The sequence below is a fragment of the Chiloscyllium punctatum genome, chromosome 34, assembly GCF_047496795.1.
Source record: "Chiloscyllium punctatum isolate Juve2018m chromosome 34, sChiPun1.3, whole genome shotgun sequence".
Taxonomy (NCBI): domain Eukaryota; kingdom Metazoa; phylum Chordata; class Chondrichthyes; order Orectolobiformes; family Hemiscylliidae; genus Chiloscyllium; species Chiloscyllium punctatum.
The window spans coordinates 24912842-24928153 of NC_092772.1; the positions used below are offsets into that span (position 1 = coordinate 24912842).

The following is a 15312-nucleotide window of genomic DNA, read 5'->3' on the forward strand; positions in this document are numbered from 1 at the left end:
GAGGAAGTGGTGGAGGCTAGTACAACTGCAACAGTTAAAAGCCATCTGGATGGGTATCTGAATAGGAAGGGTTTAGAGGGAGATGGGCCGGGTGCTAGCAGGTGGGACTACATTGGGTTGGGATATCTGATCTGCAGGATGGGACCATGAATGGGTTGTGGAAACTGGAGGGTATTATGATTTGAACCACAGGTAATGTTTGATTGGATCTTTCAGCCAATCTTACAGATGGTACAACTACAACATTTAAGAAGCATTTGGATGGATATATGAATAGAAAGGGTTTGGAGGGAGATAGGCCAGGTACTGGCAGGTGGGACTAGATTGGGTTGGAATATCCTGTCGCCATGGCTGGGTTGGAATGAAGGGTCTGTTTCCATGCTGTACATCTCTATGACTATAAGATCGGCTGAATGTTCCAATCAAAAATTACCTGTGGTTCAAATCATAATATCCTCCAGGTTCCACAAGCCATCCCCTGTCCCATCCTGCAGGTTCAATGAATCCCAGAACACCTAACATTCTTCAAGACCCACGTCCCTTCCGACATTTGTACCATCCTCCAGGTTCTGCAGCCCTTCATACCTTGTAACATGGCCTAGACTCTCCAACTCCTCCTTCCTCTGCAATGTTCCCCAGAAGGGCACTGGAGGATGGTGGGGGTTACAGAGATATGGAGGGACATCAGGACGGGAGGATTTTGCAGACATTAGGAATATATGGACTTGAGGAGGTTTCACAGTTTATGAGTGTTGTAGGGACTGGAGGAACTTACAAAGATAGGGATAGTTTTCGATTGGAGGATTCTGCAAAAAACTTTACGTGGTTAAAGGCAGGATTCTTAGCAGTGTGCAGGAACAAAGGGATCCTGTGTCCCTCAGGTTCCCACCCAAGTTGACAGGCTGTTAAGAAGGCAGATGGTGTGTTGGCTTTCATTAGCAGGGGGATTGAGTTTAAGAGATGTGAGATTTTGCTGCAGCTCTACAGAACCCCAGTTAGACCACACTTCGAATATTGTGAACAGTTCGGTTCGCTTCATTATAGGAAGGATGTGGAAGCTTTAAAGACAGTGCAGAGGAGATTTAGCAGGAAGCTGCCTGGACTGGAGGGCATGCCCATAGAAGGTAGGTTGTGGAAGCTAGGGCTTTTCTGATCACAGCGAAGGAGGAAGAATGGTGACTTGATAGAGGTGTACAAGGGAATGAGAGGCATCGATAGAGCGGATAACCAGAGACTACATCCCATGGCGAAATGGCTATCACAAGGGGACATACGTTTAAGGTAATTGGCAGAAGGTTTAGTTTAGATATCAGAGGGATATGGGCCAGGTGCTGGCAGGTAGGACTAGATTGGGTTGGGATATCCTGTCGGCATGGAAGGGAATGGTACGTTATTTACACAGAGTGTGGTGGGTGCGTGGAATGGACTGCCAGCCATGGTAGTAGATTCAGACACATTACAGACATCTAAGCAAGTCTTGGATAGGCACAACAATGATAGTAATATGTAAGGTATGTAGGTTCGTTTCATCTTCAGAGTAGGATAAAAGGTCAGCACAATATTGAGGGCAGAAGGGCTTGTACTGGAATGTGCTATTCCATGTTGTAAATAGCAAGGGTTATGATGGCAGCAAGAGGTCTCGGGAAGCGGGAGAGGATGCGATCTGAATGAAGTGACACAAATAGGAGGCGTTGCTAAAGTTGTATGAGGTAACAGAGACAGCAATGGTCTGATCTGGAGCAGATGACCAGACTGGGAGAATTGTGGGGACTGAAGGTGCTTTCACAGGGAGGGAGGAGCATAGAGCCACAGGAGGTTACAGAAATGTGGAGAGCTGTCGGGCCGACAGGAGTTCATGGAGATGGGGAGGTTGGGAGGAATGGCGCAGTTTACAGGGATAAGGATGTTGGTAGGATGGGGTGTTTTACACAGACAGGAATGTTTCAGGTGAATGGAGGTGAGTACAGAGATAAAGTGGGTTGTACAGATTGGAAAAACAATTAGACGTATGGAGGGTAGTCGTGACAGAAGATGTTTATAGACACAGGAAGGCTTAGGTTCTGCAGGTTATTTAGATAAAGGGGGTGTGGAATCAGACAGATTCTCCAAGTGATAAAGACAGCAATTTTGGTTGGAGACAGTTTCACAGATTAGGGAGCATTAGTAACCTCCTCCAGTTTGGTCAGAGTGGGAAGGGTTGTAGGGGAGGGGGATGTTTACACATGGAAGAGCTGGAGAAGATTGTGGAAATGAGTAGATGGATGGAGACACTGGAGGAGCTTACATTGACAGGGTGGGTGCTGGCAATGAAAAGATATCACATAGATAGTGGGTCTGGTAGGAACTGTATTGAAAGAGTCACAGACATTGGAACGACTTCTGCAGATTGGGAGTATTACAGGGCCTGAGAGGATTGTAGGGTCTCTACAGATTAATCGTGTCTTTAAGAATATGTAGATATGGAAATCTTAAACCCAATGTATGCAGTCTTCATTTCAAGACCAGAGCCTTATTATCCCTCACCAGCCAAGGATCCTTAACCCTGCCAGCTTTTCCCTTTACCCCAATGGGGCATACTGGTCCTGGATTCTTGAGATCACACTTTGAAAAGCCTCCCATTTGCCAGTTGTTCCTTTTCCTTCAAACAGACTCACCCAATCGATTAGAATCATAATATGGAGGTTCCGGTGTCGGACTGGGGGTGGACAAAGTTAAAAATCACCCGACACTCGGTTCCAGTCCAACCGGTTTATTTGAAAGCACTAGCTTTCAGAACACTGCTTCTTCATCAGGTGGTTGTGGAGCACAATCCTAAGGTACAGAATTCATATCAACAGAATGGCAGTGTCATGGAATATAATATCAAACAAATTTAGTTTAAGCCTTTCATCTGTTACAGTGATCACCAGCGCTTCCAAAGCGAGTTGGATTTTAGCTGGGCATTGTGCAATTTTAAATTCACAGCATTGACGCTGGCCAGATCCTGCAGAATGGCCCCAAACCTGGCCCTGTTCCAGTTGTCCTCTTCAATCTGTGGACCTGCTGATCTTTCTCCATAACTATGTTAAAACGAAGACAGTTGTGGGCACTGGACCCAAAGTGCTCTCTGAATGACACTTCAGTCACTTGCCCGACCTCGTTTTCTGAGGGAGGTCCAGTGTTGCACCTGCCTGAGTAGAGTAGGGCCCTCTGCATATTGATTTAGGAACCTCCCTTGGACACATTTGAAAAATTGCCCTCTGTCCAGGTCTTTTTATACTCTAGGTGGCCCAGTCAATACAGGGAATATTAAAATCTCCAGCCTGCACTCCTCTATTATTCCTATAGTTATCTACAATCTCTCTACACAGCTGCTCCTCTGGTATCTGTTGGGTCTACAACAGTCTACAATACAGTCCCAACAAAGTGACCACCCCCTTCTTCTTTCTAACTTCTAACCATGTGGAATTTTAAATGAATATATGTTTCATAAATTGGAAATAACAATCCATAAATACGTATTGATAAAAATCCAAACACTTGACCTTCAGAGAAAGACAACAGTTCACTCTCATGTGGTCTGCACGACATACCCACAGCAAAGTGTTTGCCTCTCAATGACCCTGTGAAATGGGCGAGCCAGCTGCTTAGCTCAAGGGTAGCAAGGGATGGGCAATAAAGGCTAGTCAGCCAGAGACACCCACATCCCATACCTGATTTTTAAAAAAAATCCATCCAGATTGGTCCCAGCACAGTTCCAGTGGAACAATGTCCTGGCCAATCACGTTGGTAGATTTACGGACAGGGCTTTAACCTGACAGAGAGGATGCAGGGACAGGCTTCAGGTGAAAGGAGCTTTCCAAATCCAAAGAGAAAAGGTGAAGCATCAGAGCAGCGTGGGAATGTGACTGAAGACAACAGAAAGGAACAGGATGGGACAAAGTTTAACTAAAACTGTAGATCAGCAAATCCATTTGTGACAGGAAATTGTGGGAACGAGTAAATTATGTTTTTTTTATTAATGGACAAAGTCTCTGCAACAAGGTAGATGGATTTGTGACACAGAGATAAAAGAGATTTAGACACCAGAGAGATGTGGTTACAGGGCGAACAAAAGGTGGAACGTAAATATTCAATGGTTCACAACCTTGTGCAAATTCAGGCAAAATGGATGATGCTAACAATAATGGGTAAGAAAGGCATTACAGAGAAAGGATTTGGCATCAGATCATGAAGTAGAGTCAGTCTGAATGTAAATTCTGGCTACTACTTGCCAAGGACACAAGCAGCAGAACAGTTTTCGACCACCCACCGAACAGCATTTCATGGCTCGTCACTGCAATAAATAGGAATTCATTGGAATGTTTAATACAGGCATGGTGAACATTTAGTGAAACGTCAATATTCGCAAAGTCCGGGACAATCACACTGACAACAGTGATATTGGAAGAGGAGTTCAGAGAATTTTTTTCAGTGTTTCTTAGAATAACACATTGTGCAACTGGCGAGGGACGTAACTGTCTCAGAGAGACTGTTGTGTGATAAAACTTAGTGAATGAGTAATGTCACCTGGAGAGATCCTCTGGGAAATTGTGATAAAGTGCAGTTTAAAGAAATATAAAGTTTTAAAGTGAATCACAGAAAGGACAAGCTACAACTAGAAACAAAAATAGCCAATTACATGAGTTTGAGAGGAGAACTGACCAAGATAAACAGGTGAAACAGACTGAAATATGTGCCTGTAAATGAACAGTGGAAAACTTTTGAAGGACAGTGTAAAATACTCAACAAAAGGACATTCCACTGAAACAGACAAAAACTCAGCAAGAAATCCCCACCGGTCCCTCACTCAGGACAAAATGGATCATATTAGATTATGAGGCTGAGAAGATCACCACAAAGTACTTAAAATCCTGAAGTGAGAGAGAGTTTTAGAGTAAGTTTTAAAGGGATTGCAATGGCTCTGCTCGCAGGAGGGGGGCAATGGGAAGGGGAATCGTTGTCAGGGTTTATTGACACGATACGAACATGGAGAGGTGAAGGTGCTGGAGGTGGTGAGAGTGTTACAGAGAGTGGTCGGGGTCTGAACGGTGTTACAAAGCCAGCACGGATTGCTGCAGCTGGAGGGGTTTGCAGAGGTAGGGAGGGTATATGTATTTTTATTTATTCATTCATGCGATGTGGGTGTCACTGCCTAGACCAGCATTCTATGACCCCACTGCTAATTACCCAGAGATTGTTGGGGCCCTGGTGGATAAATATAATACTTTGCTGGACACAGGTGAAGTGCTGAATGACTGGAGGATCAATAATGTGGGTCCGTTGTTCAAAAAGGGCAGCAGGGATAGGGCCAGGTAATTACAGAGCAGATAGTCTGACAGCAGGGGGAGGAACATTATTGGAAACTACTGTGAGGATGAATCAACACTTGCAAAGGTAAGGATCAACTCGGTTTAGTCATCACGGATTTGGTAGAGGAAGATACTGTCTGAGGAATTCAGTTCAGTTTTTTTGAAATGATGCTTAAGTATATTGATGAAGGCAGTGCAGATGATGTGGTTTACATGGACTTGAATAAGTCCTTAAACAAGATCCAACATGGAAGGCTGGTCCAAAAGGACTGGGTTCCAAGGCAAGTTGGCAAATTGGATGCAAAATTGATGGATAGAATATTTTCACCACCGGGTGTACCACAGGGAACTGTGCAGGAACCATTGAACATTAATAACTCGATGTGAAAGCAGAAGGTATCATTAGTCGGTTTGCAGATGACATGAAAGGTGAGGGTGTCGTTCACAGTGAGGAGGATGGTCTCTGTCTGTGGTCCGATGTCGATCGGATGATAATCTAAGCAGAGTTTAGTTCTGATTGAAGTGAGGTAATACTCTGTGGGAGGTACGATAAGAGAAGTACAGACATAATAAATGGTAGGTCCTTGTGGAGTACTGAGGAATACAGGGACCTTGGTGGACAAGTCCATAGATCCCTGAAGGTGTCAGCACAGGGAGACAGGGGGGCGGGGAAGGCATCTCAACTGGGAGGGGGAGAGGGACCCATATCCTGGTGGGGTGAATTGCTCGAGATGCTTGAGAGGATATAACCTAGTGTGGCAGGGTGTTGGACCTTAAATAAACGTAAGGTCAGAAAGAAGATTGAGGCTGGTACACGAGTTAAAGACAGCAATTTCAGCAGACAAGGCAGGCAAGAAAATAGCAGGGAATGGGGGAAAACTGATCATTAAACAGCATTTATTTCAATACAAGGGGCCAGACAGCTAAGGAAGATGAACTCAGGGCATGGATTGGAACATGGGACTGGGATATTATAGTTATTACAGAAACACAGCTGGGGGAGGGACATGACTGGCAGTTCATTGTTTCAAGGTAGAGATGCTACAGGAAGGGGAGGCAAGAGAGGACGTGTGGTGGTGGGTTTTGATTGCATGAATCATCACAGCAGTACTTAGAGAGGATATTCCTGTGGGATCGCCCAGTGAAGCTATGTTAGTGGAACTGAGAAATAAGAATGGGTCATCACTTTGATACGATCGGACTGCTGACCCCGAATAATCTGTGGCAGACTGAGGAACAAATATGTCGGGACATCTTAAATAACAACCATAATAATAGGGCTGTTATGGTATGGCTTTAGAACTTTCCAAACCTAGACTGGGACTGCCAGTGTTCAGCGTTTGCAAGGGAGGAATTTGGTAATTTTGTTCCAGAAAACTCCCAATCAATATGTAAATAGCCTGAAAAGAGAAAGGGGCAAAACGTGACCTCCACTTGGGAATTAAGGTAGGGAGAGGGACTGAGATGTGAGTGGGAAAGCATTTTGCCAAAGTGAGCACAGTTCTAGTAGTTTGAAAACAGCTTTGGAAAAGGACAGGCCTGGTCCACAAGTGCAAGTTATAAAATGGGGCCCGACCAATCTTGATCGTATTAGCCAGGAAATTTCAAAATGTGATTGGGGAAGGGAATTATTTACAGGAAAAGGGAAGTTTGGCAAGTGAGAATATTTTAAAAGTGAGATAAACTGATCGATCAGCGCCAGCATTTTCCTGTTTGTGTGCAGGTCAATGCTGACAGCATTCGGAAACACTGGCTGGAAATTGAGGGTCTGGTCAAGGAAATGGGGGCAACATGTCAGTATAGCCATCTGGATCAAAGGAATCCCTGAGGATATACAGGGGCTGTTGGAATACACTTTGGGTGGAAAACAGGAATGGAGAAAGGCTAAATGAAATAGCCTCAGCAGAGAAGGAAAGGGTAATCCAAAAGTGATTGTATCAGTGTATTAACAGTGCATAAGTAACTCAGGACAAAATAGTGTCCATTAAAGATCAATGAGGCCATCGAAGTGTGGAATTGCAGGATATTTGCTAAGATCCTAAACATTTTTTTCACTCCAGAACTTACTGTGGAGAAAGACCGGGGAATTCAGGGAACAACAGTAATACATTCGACCACAATTGGAGTTCTCTGCAATTCCAGTCTCTCTGCTACAGGAAGGATGTTGCAAAACTTGAAAGGGCTCAGAAAAGATTAACAAGACATTGCCCGGGTTGTTGCTGAATAAGCTGGGGTTACTGTCACTGGAGAATCGGAGACAGAGGGATGACCTTACAGAGGTCCTGATATGAATATGAGCGGCATGGATAGGGTAAGCATTCAAGGCCTTTTCCCAGAAGTTGGGGAGTCCAAAACTAGAGGGCATAAGTTTAAGGTTAGAGGTGAATGGTTTACAGAGGGACTGAAGGGACAGCTTCTTCACACACATGGTGATGGGTGTATGGAATGAGCTGAGAGAGAAAGTAACGGAGACTGATACAATTACAACATTTAAAAGGGTGTAGTAAGGGTGTAGACGTATGTGGGCCAAATGCTGGAAAAGGGAATGGATTTATTTAGATCTTCTGGGAAGCCTGGATGAGTTGGGGACCGAAGGGTCTGTTTCTATGCTGTATATCTCTATGACTTGAAAAGAGTGCATGTTATAGAAGAGGTGGTGCTGGAGGTTTTAAAACACAAAGCTGTGGCAAGTCCCAGAACCTGATTAAGTGTATCACAGGACACTGTGGGATGCTAGGGAAGAAATTGTGGAGCCCCTAGCAAAGGTATGTGTACTACTGACAGCCATGTGTGATGGGCTGGCAGGCTGGAGGGTGGCATCATGGACAGTGAAGGAGGTTTTCTGAGATTACAAAGGGATCTTGATGAAGGGAGTGAATGGGCTGAAAAAAATGGAATTCAATCTGAATAAATATGAGATAATGCATTTTGTAAAACAAACAAGGGGAGAGCTTATACAATTAATGTTAGAGCTTCCGTTAGTGTTTTAGAGCAGAGGGACCTCCGGGTTCAGGTACATAATCCTTGAAGCTTACATCACAGGATGGATAAGACAGTGTTTGGCATGCCTGACTATTGCTCAGTCCATTGACTGGAGGATTTGGGACGTCATATTGAGATTGTACAGACATTTGTGAGGCCTGTTCTGCAATACTCTGTCCAGTTCTGGTCGCCCAGTTAACAGGGAGGATATTATTAAGCTGCAGGGCATTCAGAAGAGATTTCCCAGGATATTGATTGAGATTTGATTACTTTACAGTGCAGAAACAGGCCCTTCGGCCCAACAAGTCCACACCGACCCGCCGAAGCGCAGAACCTGATTAAGGTACATAACCCATACCCCCACATTTACCCCTTACCTAACACTCCAGACAATTTAGCATGGCCTATTCACCTGACTTGCACGTCTTTGGACTGTGGAAACCCACGCTGACACGGGGAGAATGTGCAAACTCCACACAGTTAGTCACCAGAGGCAGGAATTGAACCTGGGACTCTGGCGCTGTGAGGCAGCATTGCTAACCACTGTGCCACTGTGCCACCGTGCCGCCCACTACCATGCTGGGTATGGAAGGCTTGAGTTCTGAAAAATGGCTGGATAGGCTGAGTCTTTTTTCACTGGAGCCTGGAGGTTGAGACATGATGCTATAAAGGTTTATGAAAAAAAATGATTTATAGATCAATTTTATGGTAGTTGCCTTTTCCTCAGGATGGGGGAGTCTCAAGAGGAGGGGCCACATTTTTAAGGTTAGCGGAGAGAGATGTTCAAAAAAAGATATGGGGCAATTTGCTACACAAAGGGTGGTTTGAGTGTGGAATGAACTTCCTGAGAAAGGGGTTGATGTGGGTACAATTACAATGTTTAAAAGATATTTGGATAAACAGGTGAATAGGGAAGGGTTGGAGTGATATGGGTCAGCAACAGGCAGCTGGGAAGAGTTTAGTTTTAGATTATGGTGGGTATCACCTGAAGGGTCAGTTTCCATGCTGTATGGCTCTATGACAAGAATATGGTTTTATTCCATTATTGAAAAAAGGATCGGGCTGGGTCCACTGATGTGCATCATCGACATAAACGATTTGGTTGAAACTTTAGGAGTGATTGTGCGAAAGTCTGTTGATGATCAAATGAATGGTGTCGTGGGCAGTGAATACGGTTATCAAAGGGGATCTTGACCAACTGGGCCAGTGGGCCAAGGAATGAAAGATGGAGTTTAATTCAGGTGTTGGATTTTGTTAAGTCAAACCAGGGAGGACTAATACAGTTAATGGAAGGGCTCTGGGCAGGGTTGTTGAACAGAGAGAGAGAGAGACCAGGGGGTGCAAGTTACATTGTTCCTCGGAAGTGGCATCACAGGTGGACAGGATGGGGAAAGTGGCATTTGGCACATTTGCCATCATTGGCCAATACTTTGTTCCATACGTTGGAGATATTTGTAACATTGCCCTAAATATTTCCATTGGGCAGAGGAGGCCACGGGGTGACCCTAAGAATGGTGAATAATCAAATGTAGGTGAGTCCAAACCTAGAGGGTATAAACAGGAGGTGAGAGAGAGAAAGGATTTAAAGAGGAAGCTGAGGGGGATCATTATCCACAGAGGATGGTGCATAGACGGAACAGACTGCCTCAGGCACATGGGAGAAACAAGAACAATTACAGCATGGAAAAGACATTTGGGCAGGTACATGGAGAGGAGAAGGTTTGAAGAGATAAGGGCCAAATGCAGGCAAATGAGACTCATTCAGTTTTGGTAATATGGGCAGCACTGAGGAATTGGACCACAGGTTCTGTTTCCGTGCTGTATCACTCTGTATCCAGTTAAAGAGGATTAGTGTACCAAAATAAGGCATGTTGTAGACACTGAAACAGGTTACAGCGATAGAGATGGTAGTCTGGAATGCAGTACGTCTCAAGTACATGGAGCGACTATCGGGAATGGAGCAGGTTACAGGGACAACGACTGTTATGGGAGTTAAAAATTACTGAAGGCACTGGTGCATAAGCCATGCCATAGATACAGTGTTGCAGAGTAGTGAGTGTTAGTACAGTGTTGGAGGGAGAATACAGAACAGAAAGATCCCAGGTAGCGTTCCCAACCTCTCATCGGAAGCCGGCTTTAATGTCTGTTGTCCTGATGCTCACTAAGACAGTGCAGGCCTGGATTAATAACTCTGAACTCCCGATGCTTTCTCAGTGCAACATAAGTTAAAGTAGACGTGGTGACTGAGCATGGGGTGTGTCCATACTGTGTTCCCCATCCAGCACTTATCTATATCATGTCTTGTCAGCGATGTTTGGAGCCCTCTCATTGCTGTCTGCTCTGTGCACTATCAGTGATCTTACCTCACTGTAGGATTTATTGAAAGCTCCAGATCTCCCTGCCCTTTGCCTCTCTGGCTGACCAACTATCTTCAATGAGGTGATGGATGAGACACACAGCAGTTGGGAAGTCTATTGAGTCAGCAACTTCCTGAGTACCTACAGGAGACAGAGAGACAGACAGAATGGGAAATTAGACTGATGCAGTGACGAGTAGACAAGGAGAATGGAAATGAGCCTCACAGATATCTGGAAAATCCCAGTCTCCATCCCTAGCCTGCACTGTTGCGTCTCTCTGGAGTGGAGAATTCTGTTGGCCCAGGATCTAGAGTAGCTGCAAGAGTGAGAGACACTGACAGAGGCAGCAATTAGAGCCACACAGTGAGGGATACCACATGGAGAGAGACTGAGTGATATCACTGGAGTGCTGGAAGACTTCAGGATCACACAGTCATGTTGGAAGAATGGGTTTAGCTTCATGTATCAGTGCTCAGGGATGAGCAACCAGTGAGCAGGTGAAGTGATGGCCTAATAACATTATTGTTAGCGCATTTGTCCAAAACCTCAGCTAATGTTCAGGGGAGGCAGTTTTGAATCTCATCATAAGATATGGTGGAATTTAAAATCAATAATTTTAAAAATATCAATGAACAATCCATAAACAAATATGAAACCATTGTTGATGTACAAAAAACACAATCCCTTAGATTACCTACAGTGTGGAAACAGCCTTTCGACCCAAGAGTAACCCACTCAGACCCATCATCCTCGACCTAAATCAACTAACATTAGGGGCAATGTAGCATGGCCAATTCGCCCGACCTGCGCATCTTGGGACCGTGGAAGCAAACCGGAGCATCCAGAGGCAATTCACGCAGAGAACGTGCAAACTCCACAAAGTCGCCCGCGGCTGGAATTGAACCTGGGACGCTGGTGCGGTGAGGCAGAAGCGCTAATCACTGAGCCACCGTGCCGCGCACTTGCCCTTTCGACAACGAAATCTGATCATCCTCACTTGGTCTGCACTACATACCCACAGCAAAGTGTTTGCCTCTCAATTGCCTTTTGAAATGGCCGAGCAAGCTATTCAGCTCATGGGCAGCTAGGGATAGGCAATGAAGGCTGGTTAGCCAGAGACACCCACATCCCCTACCTGATTTATAAAAAAATCCATTAGGATGGTCCTACTGGAACTGTGCTTGGGCCTGTGACCTGGCCAATCATGTCTATACGTTTATGGATAGGGCTTAAAACTGACAGAGAGGATGCTGGGACAGGGTCCAGGTGAAAGGAGCTTTCCAAATACAAAGAGAAAAGGTGAAGTATGGGAGCAACATGAGAATGTGGCTGAAGGCAATCAGAAAGGAACAGGATGGGACAGAGTTTAACTAAAACTGTACATCAGTGAATAGGTTTGTGACAGGAAATTGTGGGAAAGAGGAAATTATGATTTTTTTTGAATGGACGAAGTCTTATCAATAAGGTAGATGGATTTCTGACACTGAGATAAAAAAAGATTTAGACACCAGAGAGACGTGGTTACAGGGCCAACAAAAGGTGGACATAAACATTCAATGGATCACAACCTTGCAGAAACTGAGGCAAACTGAGGCTAACAATAATGGGTAAGAAAGACATTACAGTGAAATCATTTGACCTCAGGTCATGAAGTAGATTCAGTCTGAATGTAAATTCTGGCTACTACTTGCTAAGGACACAAGCAGCAGAACAGTTTTAGCCACCGAACAGCATTTCATTGCTCATCACTGCATTACACAGGAACTGATTGGAATTTTTAAACAAACACATTGTGATAATTTTCGGAAACTTCAATATTCACAATATCTGGGACTGTCACACTGACAACAGTGATATTGGAAGAGGACTTCAGAGAACTTTCAGTGTTGCTTTGAATAAATTGTGCAACTGGCTAGGGACATAACTATCTCAGAGCGACCATTGTGTGATGAAACTGAGTGAATGAGTCATGTCACCTGGAGAGATCCTCATGGAAATTGTGATAAAGTGCAGTTTAAAATAATATAAAGTTTTAAAGTGAATCACAGAAAGGACAAGCTACAACTAGAAACAAAAATAACCAATTACATAAGTTTGAGAGAACTGACCAAGGTAAACAGGCTAAACAGACTGAAATATGTGCCTGTCAATGAACAGTGGAAAACATTTGAAGGAGCAGTGTAAAACATCAACAAAAGGACATTCCATTGAAACAGCCAAATCCTCAGCAAGAAATCCCCATCGGTCCCTCACTCAAGTAAAAAGGATCATATTAGATTATCGGGCTTAGAGGATCACCAAAAAGTACTTAAAATCCTGAAGTGAGAGAAAGTTTTAGGAGTAAGTTTTAAAGGGATTGCAAAGGGTCTGCTCACAGGAGGAGGTCAGATGGAAGAGGGAATAATTGTCAAGGTTTTATGTCACAAAAGGAACATGGAGAGGTGAAGGTGCTGGAGGTGGTGAGAGTGTTACAGAGAGTGGTCAGGGTCTGAACAGTGTTACAAAGCCAGTACGGATTGCTGCAGCTGGAGGGGTTTACAGAGGTAGGGAGGGACATAGGTTTTTTTTTATTCATTCGTGGGATGAGGGTATCACTGCTAATTACCCAGAGTATAGCACAGAGTCTACCATATTGCTGTGGGTCTGGTGTCACGTCCAGGACAGACCAGGTTAGAATGTCAGATGTTCTTCTCTCAAGGACGTAAGTGAACCAGATGAGTACTTCCTACTGGTCAACAATGCTTTTATGGTGGCCTCACCAATGTCCTGTACAGCTACAACATGACGTCCCAACTTTTACTCTCAATGCTCTGCCCAAAGAAGGTAACCATCCCAAACACCTGCTTCACTAGCCTGTCTACCTGTGACACCACTTTCAAAGAACGGTCTACCTGCATTCCTGGGTCTCTGACTGACAACACTACCCAGGGCCCAAACATTAACTGTACAAGTCCCACCCTGGTTTGTTTCACTAAAATGGAACACCTCACCTTTATCTAATTAAACTCCATCTGCTATTCTTCAGCCCACTATCCCAGCAGTACTGTCCATCCTGTTGTATCACAGATAACCTTCTTCACTGTCCAGTTTACCACCAATTTCAGTGTCAACCAAGAAGCTTACTTACCACAAAACCAATATTCCCATCCAAACCATTTATCAAAATGACAAACACCAGGAGACCGACTCCACCGCTGGTCACATGTCTCCAGTCAGAAAGGCAACATGTCTCCCATCAGCCTCTGTCTCCTACCATCCAGCCCAATTTTGTATCCAGTTGAATAGCTCCTCCTGAATGCCATATCCTTCTACATTGATCTGAACATATTACCCAGTTTACCATACGGATCGTAGAACACAGAACAGTACAGCACAAGACCATTCGGCCACGATGGCATGCACATCTTTTACCCGACTGTCAGATCAAACTAACCGACATATCCTTCATTTTGTTATCATCCATGTGCCTATCCAAGAGTCTGTTAAAATGTCCCGTTCCACCCACCTATCATTCTCTGTGTAAAGGACCTACATCTGAATTCTCCCCTTACCCAACCTCCAATCACCCTCAAATTATGCCCCTGGTACCATGTATGCCATGGAATAAAGAGGTCTCTCACTACTCAATCTATCTATGCCTCACACCATCTTGTTCACCTCTTCCAAGTCACAGTGCACTCTTCTTCACTCCAATGAGAAAAGCCTTAGTTTCCTCAACCTTTCTTCATAAGACATGCCCTTCAGTACAGGCAGCATCCTGGTAAATCTCCTCTTTACCCTCTCTAAAGCTTTCATATCCTTCCTGAAATGAAGGGACGAAATCTGAACACAATATTCCAAATGGATCTAAACAGGGCTGCATAGAGCTGTAGCATAACCTCACGCTTTAAAACTCAATTCCGCAGCTAACGAAAGCGAATACAACATATTCCTTCTATCCAACATTATCAGCTTGGGTGGCAAATTTGAAAAGTCTCAGGTCATGAAATCCAAGATCCATCTGTTCCTCCACACTTTCCAGTATTCTGCCTTTATCCCTGTATTCTGTATTCAAGTCTCACCTCCCAAAATGAATTACTTCACACTTTTCCTGATTTAACTCCATCTACCACTTCTCAGCCCAGCTCTCCATCCAGTCAATGTCCCGTTGCAACCTACAACAGATCTCCACACTCTTCACTACTCCACCAACCTTCGTGTCATTGGCAAACTTACTAACCCACTCTTCCACTCACACATCCAAGTCATTCATAAAATCACAACAAGCAGAGGTCCTGTAACCTCTCTCTGCAGAAAACCACTGGTCACTGAGCTCCAGGCTGAAAGATTTCCATCTGTCATCACCCTCTGTCTTCTACGGGCCAGGAATTCTGTATCCAGACAGGCAGGTTTCCCTGTATCCCATGCTCTGCACTTTCTCAATGAGCCATAAATGTGTTTTGTCACATTCTCAAAGGATTCAATAAGATTTGTGAGTCATGACCTGTCCCTTACAAAGCCATGCTGACTTCCTCTAATCAAACTATGGTTTTCCAAGGAATCACAAATCCTGTCTCTCAGAGTCCTCTCCAATAATCTGCACATCACAGAGAGAAGACTGACAGGCCTGTGATTCCCAGGATTATCTCGATTCCCTTTCTTGA

At 44.4% G+C, this 15312-nt stretch overlaps 1 long non-coding RNA gene across 2 annotated transcripts in view; it reads right to left on the reverse strand.

Annotated features, from left to right (window-relative positions):
* The window catches only part of LOC140458779 (uncharacterized), a 127418-nt gene that overhangs the window by 33574 nt on the left and 78532 nt on the right, over nt 1-15312 (reverse strand). For both annotated transcript variants that reach the window (XR_011953695.1, XR_011953696.1), the window contains exon 4: nt 10676-10810. This is a non-coding gene — a long non-coding RNA (uncharacterized lncRNA). The remainder of the gene's footprint in view (nt 1-10675; nt 10811-15312) is intronic.